We start from the raw sequence: 15395 nt of genomic DNA, 5'->3' as shown, positions 1-15395 counted from the left end.
TTATATAGCCCCCCGGGGGAGGGGCGGGTCTCTAATTGAGGTGCCCAAATGATGTGGTCAAATAAAAGCCCTAATCCTGATTTAATAAAGTAAGAGTGAAACCTCTGCATCTAATACAATCTAATACACCCAGAAGAACAGACCAGTTTACAAACCAATATCTAATTTTGGAATTCATAAATAATACTAAACTGCCAGATACATATTAATAAAGCATACATTCATCCAAAGCATATAATCAGTGGTATTTGGTATAGTCACACAGTTGTGCATTCATCACTTCAATCATTGTTAGAGCATTTTCATTATTTAAATAATAAACAAAAAACAAACAAGGCAATTCTTCAGCTCTCGGTCTCTCTAAGGACAGCAGTTTTGAAGGGGGCCACAGGGAGGGAGGACTTTGCATGGTGCTCAGGCCGTGGTCCAAGCTGTTCGCAGCACCTGGCCCAGCACACCTGGTGTGCTGCAGGTATCTGGGTGGAAGGAAGCTGTGTCTAGCCTGGCTCCCCCACCCCCACCAGTTGTCTCAGCTGCACCCTTGGGCTCTGCAGCAGTCCACGCTGCTGGAAAGGAAATCCTGGCCTGGACCCTGGCGGACAGCTTGCTGCATACCTGGTGCTCAGGTCCTGAGCTGTGGGCTGTGCATTCAGGGTCGAGCCCTGCGTAAGTGTTGCCAGCATAAGTAATTACACCACAATGTGGCCAGACCCCCTGGCACTGACCTCTTGACCAGTGTGCCTTCCCTCACCCTGTTCCTGTCCCTGGGTGGATTCCCTGTGATGGACGTGGCCGCAACATGCTGAGGAGAGCAATTTCCAGCTTGTATGGTAGTTGCATGTTCAAGTTTTAAGACAATGCCAGCTGTTTCCCCAAATGGCTGTACCATTTCATGTTCTCACCGAAGCATGAATGGTGCAGTTTTTCTGCAATGTTGTCAGCACTTGGTGTTGCTATTTTTTATTTTAACCATTATGAGAGTTGTGTCATGACATCTCGCTGAGGTTTTAATTTGTATTTATCTCATGGCTAATGATGTTGTACATCTCTCCTGCTTATTTGCTGTCTGCATGTCTTCAGAAAAATGACTCTTCGTGTCTTTTGCTCATTTTCTAATTGAATTGTTCAGATTTTTTACCTTTGAGTTTTGAGAATTCTTTATATAGTCTAGATTAGTCCTTTGTCAGATATGAGTATTTCCTCCCAGCCTGTAGCTCGTAGGGTTTTTCACAGAGCAAGAGAGTTGACTCTCGATGAGGTCTAGTCAATCAGTTATTCTTTCAGGCATCTGGTTTTTGGTCTCAAGTCCAGGAGCATTGCCTCGTCTCAGACTCCAAAGGTTTTTGTTCTGAAAGTCTTATATTTTTATTCATATTGAACTAATTTTTGGGTAAGGTTTAGGTCAAGGTTCACGTGTTTGTTGATGGCTGTCCACTTGCTCCCGCACCGCTTATTGAGAAGTTTGTCTGTCCTTGAACTGCTCTGTGACTCTGAAACCTCAGCTGGGTGTGTTGATGGGCCTCTGGGGTCTCTGCTCTGTTCCACTGAGCTACTTGCTGGTCCCTCTGCAGTGCCTTGAGTCTTGATTACTGTGGCTATATAAGAAGATTTGAAATTGGGCTAATTCCTTTTTCATTTTCAAATTGTTTTAGTTGTTCTAGTTCCTTTATCTTTCCATATACATTTTAGAATAATCTGGTCTATAAGATTATCTCATTGGATATTGCTTAGAATTGTGTTAGCCATAAAGATCAAATTTGGGAAAATCGACCTCTTTACTATGTTGAGTCTTCCAATCCATGAGCACAGACTTTTCTATTTTTATTTAGATTGCTTTGATTTCTTTTATCATCTTATCATTTTGCAGTTCTCCACATACAAGGTCATGTACACATTTTGTTGCATTTAAGTGCAAGTACTTCTTTTCCTTGAGCACCCATGTGTTCATGGCTAGTATATAGAAGTAGAATTGATTTTTGTGCCTTTTGCTTATATCCTCTGGACTTGCTGAACTCACATTTAGTTCCAGAGCTTTTTTTAAAGATTCCTTGGGACATTCTATATAGACAATCATGTAATCTACAAATAGAGGCAGTTTTATTACTTCCATTCCAATCTCTATTTCGATTATTTCCTTTACTTGCCTTGTTGCACTGGATAGACCTGCAGCACTATGTTAAGAGTGGGGAGAGCAGTCAGCCTTTTACCTACAGGTTGTTTGTAGATGCTCTTTATCAAATTGAGGAAGATACCCTCTATTCCCATTTTTATGGGAAATTTTACCATGAATGGGTGCTGAATTATGTCAAATATTTTTTCTACATCAACTGATATGATCATGTGATTTTTCTCCTTTAGTCTGTTGATGCAGTGATTTACATTGATTGATTTCTAAATACTGAATCAGCCTTGCTTCCCTAGAATAAACCCTGCTGGTTATGATGTACAATTCTTTTAATGTATGGCTGACTTCTGTTTGCTAATATTAAAGATTTTTATATTATATTCGTGAGAGTTATTGGTCTATAGTTTTTTATTTTGTATTGTCTTTGTCTGGTTTTGGTATCAGGGTAAGATGACCTACAAAAAAATCAATTGAAAGTTTTCCCTACTCTTGTATTTTCTGGAAGAGAATGTGTAGAAGTGGTATTAAATCTTTATATGTTTGCTGGATTTCTCCAGTGAAACCATTTATTATATAATGGGTCCCATTTATCTAGTTTTTCTTTTGTTGCTTTTGCTTTGGGTGTAAAGTCTAAGAAATCATTGCCTAACAAAAGGTTCTGAAGAGGTTTCCCTATGTTTTCTTCTAGGAATTTTATAATTCTGGCTCTTACATTTATGTCTTTAACACATTTTGAGTTAATTGTTTTCCATGGTGTGAGGTAAAAGTCCACCTTCTTTTTTTTTTTGCATATGGCCATGCAGTTTTCCCAGCACCATTTGTCAAAGAGACTGTTCTTTACAATTGAGTGGACTTGGCATCCTTGTCAAAAATCAGTAGGCTGTAAATGTGAGGATTGATTTCTGAACTCCCAGTTCAGTCCCATTGATCTCTATAATGTTATTTTGCCAGTATCATGTTATTTTGATTATTTTGGCTCTGTAATAAGTTTGGGTTTTTTTTGTTTTTTTTTAAGATTTATTTCTATTTATTTAATTCCCCTCCCCTCCCCCAGTTGTCTGTTTTCTGTGTCTTTTTGCTGCGTCTTGTTTCTTTGTCCGCTTCTGTTGTCGTCAGCGGCACGGGAAGTGTGGGTGGCGCCATTCCTCGGCAGGCTGCTCCCTCCTTCACACGGGGCGGCTCTCCTTATGGGTGCACTCCTTGCGCGTGGGGCTCCCCTACGCGGGGGACACCCCTGTGTGGCACGGCACTCCTTGCGCGCATCAGCACTGCGCATGGGCCAGCTCCACACGGGTCAAGGAGGCCCGGGGCTTGAACCACGGACCTCCCATGTGGTAGACGGATGCCCTAACCACTGGGCCAAAGTACGTTTCCCTGTAATAAGTTTTAAGATCTGAAGTGTGAGTGCTAAAACTTCCTTCTTTTTAAGGTGTTTTTGGCTATTCAGGATCCTTTACCATTCCATATAAATTTGATGATTGGCTTTTCCATTGCTTCAAAGAAGGCTCTTGGAATTTGATTGAGATTGCATTGAATATCTGTAAATTGCTTTGGATAGAATTGACACCTTAATGATATTTAATCTTCTGATCCATGAACACCAAATATCCCTGCCCTTACTTTCTTTGATTTCTTTTAGTAATGTTTTGCAGTTTTCTGCGTACAAGTCCTTTACATGTTGATTAGATGTATTCTTAGATATTTGATTCCTTTATTTGCTATTTTAAATGTAATTTTTTTCTTGATTTATTTTTCAGATTGGTCATTACTAGTTTATACAAACACTACTGATTTTTTCCACATTGATATTTTTTAATTTTTAATTTTTATATATTTTAGATTGTATAAATATTACATAAAAATTTAGGGAATTCCCATATGCCCCACTCTCTACCACTCCCACACTTCCCACATGAACATCCTTCATTAGTGTGGTACATTTGTTACAATTTGTTACATATTAAAGCATCACCATGAAATGCAGATTATAGTTTACACTCTGTCCTGCACAATTTTGTAAGTTAGGACAAAATATATGATGATCTGTATCCATCATTGCAGTGCCATTCAGGAAACTCCAATGTCCTGAAAACACCCCCATATTACACCTGTTTATCCCTATTCCTCCCCTTTTACTTCAGTGGCCACTACCACCACATCAATGATAAAAGGTTTTCCATTGCTAGAACCACATTACCACATTAAGTCTATAGTAAAATAACAGTCTACTCTAGTTCATCATTCCCCAATTCTGAGGATTCTGGGATGGTGATGCCCTTTCCATCACTAATTGAGAGGTGGCTTAGATCCCATGGGGCAGATGGATGGGACTCTCTTGCTTGCAGTTGTAGATTCTCTCTGTTCCTTGGGATGGGCATTGTCCATCATCATTTCCTTGTTAGTTGTCCTGGATGAGTCCAATGAACTAGATTATAGGTGTTGCAACTCTGTTGAAATTCAAGGCACAACTGACATGGACAGCCCAAAGATTTAAGTCTCTTGGACATATACCTATCAAATCTAATACTAGTTAGTACTAATTATAGGTTCAAATAGAAGGGGCAGAAGAGCCATGTGCAGGGAAGCCACAAATGAGTCCAACTCCGTCACAGTGGAGAGCATAAATTCCAAAGTAGGGCCACTGGCAGAGCTGTCTCCTCTGCCTATACTATCTGAATGTCTCTAGAGCCCTCAGGAGACCTGCAATTTGAGGTAATATTTACTGTGGCAGTCAAAGAGATCCTGCTGAGATGTGCATAAGTATAACCTCTGGAATAACCTCCTGACTCACTTTGAAATCTCTTAGTCATAAAAAACTCATTTGTATTTACCCTTTCCCCCTTCTGGGCAAGGTCTTTTTCCAGGTGTGTTGCTAGTTGGCACTTGGTAATAATCCCTTGGTGCCAGGGAGGCTCATCCCTGGGAGTCCTGTCTCATGCTGGGGGGAAGATAATGCCGAGTTTGGCTCAAAGAAAAGGCCACATTTGAGCAACAAGGAGGTAACTCTCAGGCAACATATAATACTAGGCAAAGTTTCAAGTTTCAATTTCAAAAGAAAAGGTTTGTAAGTACAGTCGTCAATATCAAGAGCCTGTCATAAGTGCCCTCCATCACTAGGCACTGCCCCCATACTCAGGGGATTCTTGCTGTCTCATTAGAGAATGTGGCAGAGCTCCCCAGGATGGGAATTCGATATTCATTCAGTTATTGTGTGTATTGCCACTCCTGGTGACAATGTCCCATGAACACTTGCACACATTCATATGCCTTAGAGGCATGCTCCAGGTGAGCCTCCTTCCATGCATCCCCCCATTATGGACACCCTGTGCCTATGTTCCTCCCCTGCCACAGTTGTGACCCTTCTGTGATCCAAAACTTCTTCAAAAATGAAACCAACAAGATAACCAAATAAAATTAATAAAATGAAATAATAATGATAGTTTCAAAGATAACAAAATATAAAAATATGAAAAAATTTGAAATAATAAAAAATATATTATTTGACATGTCTTTCATCACTGTCAGATCTGTTGTCTTGTACACATAATGTCATTTTCTTCCGTATATTCCCCAAGTATCTTATTTTTTCATTTTTATCTTCAGAGAAGCTTTAGGTTACAGAAAGTCATGTACAGAGTATAGGGGATTCCAGTATACCCAATATCCTCCCCCTTTTCCCCTCTCCCCTATTAATCACATTTTACATGTGGATGGTATATTTGTTACAATTGTATAAATATTGAAGCAGTGCTACTAACCATGGTCAATGATTTACATTATGGATTACATTTTGGACCATACACTTTTATAAATTTTAACAAAATTTAAAATGACCTGTATCTATTATTGCAACACCATTCAGAACAATTCTAATGCCCTAAAAATGCCCTATGCTCCATCTATTCTGTTCTTACATCCCCCTCCCCTTGGGACCTATGGCAACCACTAAGTTTCACTTTTTGAAGAATAAGATTCATAGTTACTTGCAATAATATTGATAGCTTGACATATTGGTCTGTTTTCTTTTATTAGGCACTGCCTGTGTTCTCGAGAGACTCTTGCCCCTCCATCTGAGAACATAATAGGACTCCTCAGGATAGGAGTTTAATATTCTCTTGTTTATTGTGTGGGTCTTCACCTACTGATATAACACACTATGACAAGATGAACACTTACATATTCCATAGGAGCCTGCCCCAGGTGTGCACTGTCCTGTATGCCCTCCCCCCACATCCATCCTATACCAGTAATCCTTCCCTGCCATGTTTGCCAAAAGAACATGCCCAACTTTGTACTTTTAACCACAAACTTGCATATACCCAGAGTTCACCTCTTCCTCCCCCCAACTCTTCCCCCAGTTCCATGGACAGCCCAACCCAAATCCGCATCTTACACCCCTTACAGACCAGCACCACCAAATCCAGTAGCATCACTCACCACTGTCATGCCCATCAACTGACAACTACACTCTTCATCTTATCATAGATTTTGCCCAAATGGGCATTGGCTCACAACCTTCTTTTCCCTTTCTATCTCCTGTAAGCCTATCCTCCAGACTCTAGCTCTATGAGCTGCTCAATTTGGTTAATTCATATCAGTAAGACCATGTTATATTTGTCCTTCAGTGCCTGGCTTGGTTCACTCAACATAAGGTCTTCAAGATTCATCCATGTTATCCCATGTGTTAATACTGCATTCCTTCTTACAGTTGAGTAATATTCCAGTTTGCTTATCCATTCATCAGTTGGTAGACGTTTGGGTTGTTTCCAACTTTTGGCAATAGTGAATAATGCCACCATGAACATTGGTGTGCATTTATCTGTTTGTGTTCCTGCTCTCAATTCTTCTGGGTATACATAGTGGGATTTCTGGATCATATGGTAGTTAGCTTCCTGAGGAGCTGCCAAACTGTCCTCCACAATGGCTGCACCATTCTACATTCCCACCAGCAGTGGATAAGGGTTCCCTTTCCTCCATATCCTCTCCAATACTTTAGTTCTTTGTTTTTTAATAGCTGCCAATCTAATGGGTGTAAGATGATATCTCATTGTAGTTTTTTTAAAACTTTATTTTGTATATTTAATAATTGAAAATATAAACAAAAACTGAAAAGAAAACACAGTTGAATAAAAACATACATTTCTCAATTAGATGTACTGGATACATATAAAATTTTTAAAATCATATAATATGTTACACAATATATTTAGTTCATAGTAATGCAATCATACAATATTTGTCCTTTTGTATCTGGCTTCCTTTGCTCAGCATAATGTCCTCAGGTTCATCCATGTTGTCTTATGCTTTATGACTTCATTTCTTCTTTCAGCTGCACAATTTTCCATTGTGTGAATACACCACAGTTTGTTTATCCATTCTTCTCTTGATGGACACCTGGGCTGTTTTCAACTTTTGGTAATTGTGAATAATGCTGCTATGAACGTCAGTGTGCAGATGTCTGTTTGTGTTACTGCTATCAGTTCTTCAGGGTATATACTCAGTAGTGATATTGCCAGGTTATGTGGCAAGTCTATATTCACCTTCTTTAGGAATTGTCAGACAGTCTCCACAGTGGCTGTACCGTTCTGCCTTCCTACCAACAGTCAATAAGTATTCCTATCTCTCCACATCCTCTCCAACACTTCTAGTTCTCCTAGTTCTTTTTAATAGTAGCCATTCTGATAGGTGTGAAATGATATCTCAATGTAGTTTCGATTTGCATTTCCCTAATCATTAGTGATGGTGAGCATTTCTTCATGTGTGTTTTTTTTTTTTTTTTTGCTATTTGTATTTCTTCTTTGGGTAAGTGTCTATTCAAGTCTTTTGTCCATTCTTTAATTGGGTCATTTGTCTTTTTATTGTTGAGTTGTAACATCTCTTTATAAATCCTGGATATTAAACCTTATCAGATATGTGACTTCCAAATATTTTCTCCCTTTGAGTTGGCTGCCTTTTGATAAAGTCCTGTGAGGTACAAAAGTATTTAATTTTGAGGAGGTTCCATTTATCTGTTTTTTTCTTTTGTTGCACATGCTTTGGGTGTAAGGTCCAAGAAACCACCACCTATTACAAGTTCTTGAAGATGTTTTCCAACATTTTCTTCTAGTAGTTTTATGGTCCTGACTTTTATGTTTAGGTCTTTGATCCATTTTGAGCTGATTCTTGTTTAGGGAGAGAGATAGGGGTCCTCTTTCATTCTTTTGATTCTAGATATCCAGGTCTCCCAAAACCATTTGTTAAAGAGACTGTTTTGCCCCACTAACATTAACTTGGTAGGTTTGTCAAAAAACAGTTGACTGAATAAGTGAGGGTTTATTTCTGGATTCTCAATTCTATTCCACTGATCAATGTGTCTATCTTTATTTTTTATTTTTTAAAGAAGATATTCACATTACATAAATGTTACATAAAAAATATAGGAAACATTTGATATTCTGATTAGTATGTGTCTCGGAGTTGGTCTATTTGGATTTATTCAGATGGGAGCACGTTGTGCTTCTTGGACATGGATATCTATGTCTTTCAATAGGGTTAGGAAATTTTCCACCATTACTTCTTTAAATATTCTGTCTGCCCATTTTCCCTTCTCTTCTCCTTCTGGGACACCCATGACACATATGTTTGCATGTCTCTTGCTGTCATTTAATTCCCTGAGACCCTGTTCAATTTTTCCCATTCTTTTCTTCATCTGTTCTTTTTGTTCACTTTTGGAGGCTGTGTCTTTGAGCTCGCTGATCTTTTCTTCTGCTTCCTCAAATCTGCTGTTGTATGCCTCCAGTGTATTTTTAATTGTACCTTTCATTCCCATAAGTCTGCTATTTTTCTATGATGCTTTCAAATTCTTCTTTGTGCTCATCCAATGTCTTCTTAATATACTTAATCTCTTTAGCCATCTCATTGAATTTATTAAGGAGATTTGTTTGAACATCTAAGATTAGTTGTCTCCACTCCTTTATGTCATCTTCAGGCTTATCTTAATCCTTTAATTGGGCCATCTCTTCCTGTTTCTTGGTATGGATTGTAATTTTTTGTTGGTGTTTCCATGTCTGGCTTGCTAGATGTATTTATTCTGGGTGCAGTTTCTCCCTTTAGTTTAGGGATTTCTTGTCTTTTTCCCTTGCTGGTTGTATAGTAGGAGCCAAGGATGTAGTTGGTGCTGTAAGCTACAGAGGCTGAAGCTGCCCACATTGCCCCAGGAAGTGATGAAGCTTCTCCCATCTTTCTCCTCTGTCAGGGGTAGGGACAGAGCTGCAGCCATGTAAAATGATCCCAGTTGGGCACAGGACTGTCTGTAGTGACCAGGAGACACTGATGAAGCTTCACACCCCTTCCTTCCCTACCTTAGGCAGGGGTGGAGTTATAGTTTTGGTCTGCAATCTATGCTCTGTGGGTCCAAAATGACCCCAGTTGCTCAGGTAAACTGATATAGCACCAGGCTCTCTCCCTGGCATGGCTGGGAATGGACCCTCGGGAGTGTCCAACAATCTAATTTCTCTGGGCTAAATATGCCTGCAGTTGCCCTGAGAGGTTTAGTGAGTACTGTCCCTTTTGCCCTTTAGTGGGTGGGAACAGAACCACAAATGCTTAACAGTTCAGTCCTGTAGGCTGAAAGTACCCACTGTTGCCTGGAGAGGCTATGGAAGCACCAGCTCCCTCCTATCCTATTGGGTGGTAGGGGTGGTTCTATGGGTGCTCAACAGTTCAGTCCCTTTAGGCCAAGAATATCTACCATTACCTGGAGAGGCTGAGGAAACATCAGCCACCTTCTTTCCTCTTAAGGCATGCGGTTGGACCCACAGACACCCAACAGTTCAGTCCCTGTTGGCTGAAAGTACCCACTGTTTTCCAGAGAGGCTGTGGAGACACCAGACCCCTCCTATCCTATTGGGCATGGGGGTGGATTCATAGGCATCCAATAGTCCAGTCCATGCAGGCTGAAGGTCTCCTGTTGCCCAAAAAGACTGTGGAAAGACCAGGCCTCTTCTTTCCTATTGGGGGGTACCCACCAGACCAGGCTGTGTGGGCCAAAAGCACCTGCAGTTACCCAGAGAGTCTGGGCAAACACAGTCTGTCTCTTGTCCTATGGAGACCACAGGTGCTCAACAGTTAGGCATATTCCTATATGCCCCACTCCCCACACTGCCCATATTTACCCAAATTAACAACATCCTTCATTAGTGAGATACATTCATTGCAACTGATGAACACATTTTGGAGCATTGGCATTAAGCATGGTTTATACTTTACATTGTAGTGTACACTCTCTCCCACACAATTCTGTAGGTTATGGCAAAATATATAATGGCCTGTATCTGACATTGCAATGTCATTTAGAACAATTCCCAAGTCCTGAAAATGCCCCCGTATTACACCTGTTTTTCCCTCTCCCTGCCCTCAGAACCTCCAGTGGCCACTGCCTCCACAATAAAAGATATAAGTTCTTCCATTCCATTGCTAGAATCACAATAAGTCTATAGTAGAATACCAATAAGTCCACTCTAGTCCATAGTTCATTCCCCAATCCTGAGCATTCTGGGATGGTGATATCCACTCCACCTCTGTTTGAGAGTGGGATTCAGTCCCATATGGCCAATGGATAGGACTCTCTTGCTTGAAGTTGTAGATTCTTTTGGTTCCTTGGTGTGGTGGTTGTCCATCATCACCTCCTTGTTAGTTGTCCTGGGTGAGTCTAATATCTAGAAAGTAGGTGTTGCAACTCTGCTGAGGCTCAGGACCCAGTTGGCATATGAACAGCTCAGAGATTCAAGTCTCTTGGATGGCTTGTAATTTTTTGTTGGTGTGTAGGCATCTGCTTATCTTTTTTTTTTTTTTTACTTCTCTCCCCTTCCCCTCCCCACCCCCAGTTGTCTGCTCTCTGTGTCCATTCACTGTGTGTTCTTCTCTGTCCACTTTTATTCTTGTCAGCAGCACCAGGAATCTGTGTCTCTTTTTGTTGTGTCATCTTGCTGCATCAGTTCTCCTTGTGTGCAGCACCACTCCTGGGCAGGCTGCCTTTTTTTGTGCTGGGCAGCTCTCCTTATGGGGTGCACTCCTTGCTTGTGGGGCTCCCCTACACCGGGTACACCCCTGCATGGCATGGCACTCCTTGCACGCATGAGCACTGCATGTGGGCTAGCTCACCACATGGGTCAGGAGGCCCGGGGTTTGAACCCTGGACTTCCTATGTGGTAGGTGCTGAGCCAAAATCTGCTTTCCAGGCATCTGCTTCTTTTGATTGGTTTATTCAGTTGGTTAGTTTCTCCTTCTACTCTAGGGTTTTACTTTGTTGTTGTTTTTGTGTGTATGGTAAGGTTTCTCTTTGACACTTTGTTCCTCTTATTCTATTTCTTGCTGCTGTCTGTGTTCCCTTGAAAAGAAAATATTAGGACCAGAGTAAAGGAAAAAGATAAGAAGAGAAAAAGAATAATAGTAATAATAATGTTAAAAGGTAGAAGAAGAACCATACAAGACATAGGAGGTAATTAACATAAGTAAAAAATCATAAGAAGTATGAAAGAATAAGAATACAAAAAGTAGAATAGAAAAAATTGAAATAAGAAACAAAATAGAGAGAAATATATAGAATGAATTAAAGGGTCCAAATGATGAGAAGAGAGGAAAAGAAAAAAAGAAAAATTAAGGAAAAAAATAATTAAAAAAAAACAGAGAGTGAAATAAAAATCAAAAAAAAAAAAAAAAGGAAGACCAAACAAAAAAAGATGGAATGAAAGAAAAACAACAGAAAACAGAAAATTGAAAAATGAAGCATAGAAAAGAAATAACAGGTAGAAAAAATAGGTAGAGGGAAAAAAAGGAAACAGAGAAAAGGGAACACAACAAACAGAAACAAAACAGCAACAACTAAAAAAAAAAACAAAACAAAAACAAAAACAAAACCAAGGAAAAACAATCTTCCCTCTTAGGCCCCTAAGGAGCTTCTCAGGCTGCCAGTGTTCATCAGTCAATCACCCTGCAGCCTGCTCTCCACAGGTGATGTACTGGGTTTTAGCAAGTAAAATAAACAAAACAAAACAAAAAAACAACAACAAAACAACCTTTAAAAAATTAACAAATCTAAGGACCTAAAACAACAAAAAACTTCCAGATGTTCCTTGCCATAAGGTATTAGTTGTGTACCTGATGATCAGGTGGATTACTCTCTGGATCTATTCTCTAAGGAGACCAGGAATCACACCTGGAACCTCACACATGTAAGGTGGGAATGCCTCCACTGAGGCAAACAGGTTCCGCAGGTTGGTTAGGTTTCAGAAAGGTTATCTGGCTCTGCCCACCCCCTTGCCCCCAGGCAGGTTAGACTTCTAACATTTGGACAAAGTCCTGCTGATTGGACGTCTCCAGCCCTCTCTTATCTAGTCCTTCCGGGAGGTTGGACTCGACAGCCTGCCTGAGCAGATCTCTCCTCCTCCTCCCCATCCGGTTGGGGCCCCTTCTGAGCTTCAAAGGGGGTTCAGCTGACCAAGGTCACTGCAGAGAATCTACTCTCCAACCTGTCAGACCTTCTTCCCCCAGGGAATGCCCCCTCCCACTCCATTGGCAGCAGCGAGCCAGGAAGTGAGGGTGGGTGTATGTGCTGTGTCCAGCCACAGGGGTGAGCAACTCCTGGTTTTCCTTTGACCTCTCTTTCCAGTTCCCTACTGGACGAGGCAGAGCACTTTCTCGTTCTATATATATCCACAGCAGCAGCCTGGGATAGGTCCTTGCCCTTTCTCCACTGTTTTTTGTGAGAGGCTTTGTCTACCTACTTGGACGCCATTTTGCCATGTTGATCTTGTACCCTGCCACTTGCTGAATTTGTTTATTCTAATAGTTTGTTGTGAATTTTTAGGAAATTCTGTATATAGGGATCATGTCATCTGCAAATAGGGAAAGTTTCACTTCTCCCTTTCCAATTTGGGTGCCTTATTACTTCTAGGATTGCTTGTAGGGCAGTTCTGTTGGTAATGAACCCAGTTTTGTTTATGTGGAAATGTTTTAATCTCTTCCTCATTCTTGAAAGAAAGTCTAACTAGATATAAAATTCTTGGTTGGTGATTGTTTTCTTTCAACACTTTAAATGGTTTCTGATAAGAAATCAACATGTAATTTTATGGGGATTCCTTTATATAATTTGTTGATTTTCTCTTGAAGCTTTCAGAGCTCATGCCTTGTTCTTGGCATTATACATTTTGATTATGTGTGTCTGGGAGTGGCTCTCTTTGAGTTTATCCTTTTTGGGGTCTTTGGGCTTCTTGATTGTGCATATTTATGACTTTTGTTAAATTTGGGAAGCTTTATTTCTGTCCCTTTCTCTCTTCTTCTTCTGAGACACCCATAATGCATAAATTGGTATGCTTGATGGTGTTCCACAGGTCTCTTAGGGTATTTTTGTTCTTTTTTATTATTTTTCCTTTCTGCTCCTCAGCCTAAAACATTTCATTTGTCTTGTCTTTGAGATCACTGATTCTTTTTTCTGTCACCTCCAATTTGCTGATGAAATATTCTAGGGAATTTTTCATTTCAGCAATTGTGTTCTTCAATTCCAGTATTTCTCTGGAGCAATTCCCATATTGTTCATTCATTGTTTTCCTCATATCCTTTAGTTCTTTCTCCATGTTTTCCTTTATCTCCTTGAGCATATTAAGGCTCATTTTATAAATGTCTCTGTCTGGTAAGTCTGAAGTCTGGTCTTCTTCACTGATGGTTTCTGGATTTTTATCTTGTTCCTTTGGAGCTGTCCTTTCCTATTTCTTTGTTTGTCATGTAATCTTTTGTTGCATACTATACATTTTAATACTTTAAAGTGTTAACTCTGGAGTTTTGTCCATGAGTTGTCTTTTCCTTAAATTTCCTTAAATTTCTTTCCAGGTAGTGATACGACAGAGATTTTCTTAAATACTACGAGCTAATCAAAACAAAACAAAACAAACCAAGGCAAAAACAACTTTCAAGGTTTTGCTGTGTTGATGGTCTCCTTCAGACTCAGCCTGAGGCAAATGGAAAGTTCCAGGTCCTCTCCGTCTTATCTGAGCTTGTTGGAGACAGGGCAATGGAGCCTGCTTGTTTTCCTGGGCTTGTGCTTGCTAGAGGCCTTGGGAATCCCCCTTGCAGTTAACAGTAGTTGGAGTGAATGCCTCCTTTACTCCCCTTGACATAGACCTCCTCCCCATCCTGGGTGCTCTCTTGAGCAACTTAATGCGGGTAGTCCTTTGTCCCAGGCCACATCAACTTAATTGTTCCTCACACCGTCCCAGCTCTCTGCTAGCTGCTTTTATGCCATCAGGACAAACTGGAAGGTGAGCCTGAGGCACATTCTGTTTTACCTGATAGGTGAGCACTAACATACATGCTCCCCAGCCTGCACACAGGGGCCACTCTTCTCCTTCTGGAGTGGGAACAGGGACCCACAAAGGGAGTGCCTGCTGGCTCCACACTGCTCTGGGGAGAGGATGAAAGAGGCCAGTAAGGATTCCAGGAGCTTTTCCTATGGCCCCTTGCTGCTGCACTTTCTTGACTGTACTTGCCCAGTTAATGCAGCCCTTTAACTATTTTCCATCATTTTTCAGAAAGGCACTGTATGTAAGTCTTCTCTGCCATTTTTGTCTGGGGTGGGTTGGAACAATGGCTGCCCACAGAGCTAGTCCCTAGCAGCCTGAAAAGTAGGTAATCAAAAGCAATGATTAGCAATCATACCACACACCCCTGGATGTTAGGGAAATATGTCTTTATATCCCACCCTGGCACCAGTAAGCACTAGGGGTTAGGGTTGAGTATATCACTGCTGCCTGCTATGAGGATGGGGGAAGGTGATGGTAGGCACTGCATAAAGAGTGCAATTCACTGGTATTTTACTGCATTTTACCAGCCTCTTCCTCCTGCTGTTTTCTGGATTCTGCACACTGTTCTACTAGACTCTGGAATTTCAAAATAGTTGATTCAGATAGTTTCTGCCTGCTTAATAATTGTTCTAGTGAGGGTCTGATTCCCAGAACTTCTTATTCCTCCATCTTGCCGCAATCTTGCTTTCCCCTCCCCCATATGGTTATTTTTGAAATGAATTTTTCTTTTTGAGGTACTTGAGCCAGAGATTGAACCTGGGACTCCATATGTGGGAAGCTGGAACTCAACCACTGAGCCACATCGGCTCCCTGGAGTGAATTTTTATAGACAGCATATAGTATTTAAATCTACTCTGCCAATATCTAATCTTTTAATTTGTGTATTTAGACCATTTACTGTTAATATAATTATTGATATATTTTGACTTACATCT

The sequence above is a fragment of the Dasypus novemcinctus genome, unplaced genomic scaffold, assembly GCF_030445035.2.
Source record: "Dasypus novemcinctus isolate mDasNov1 unplaced genomic scaffold, mDasNov1.1.hap2 scaffold_176, whole genome shotgun sequence".
Taxonomy (NCBI): domain Eukaryota; kingdom Metazoa; phylum Chordata; class Mammalia; order Cingulata; family Dasypodidae; genus Dasypus; species Dasypus novemcinctus.
This window is presented reverse-complemented; position numbering follows the sequence as displayed.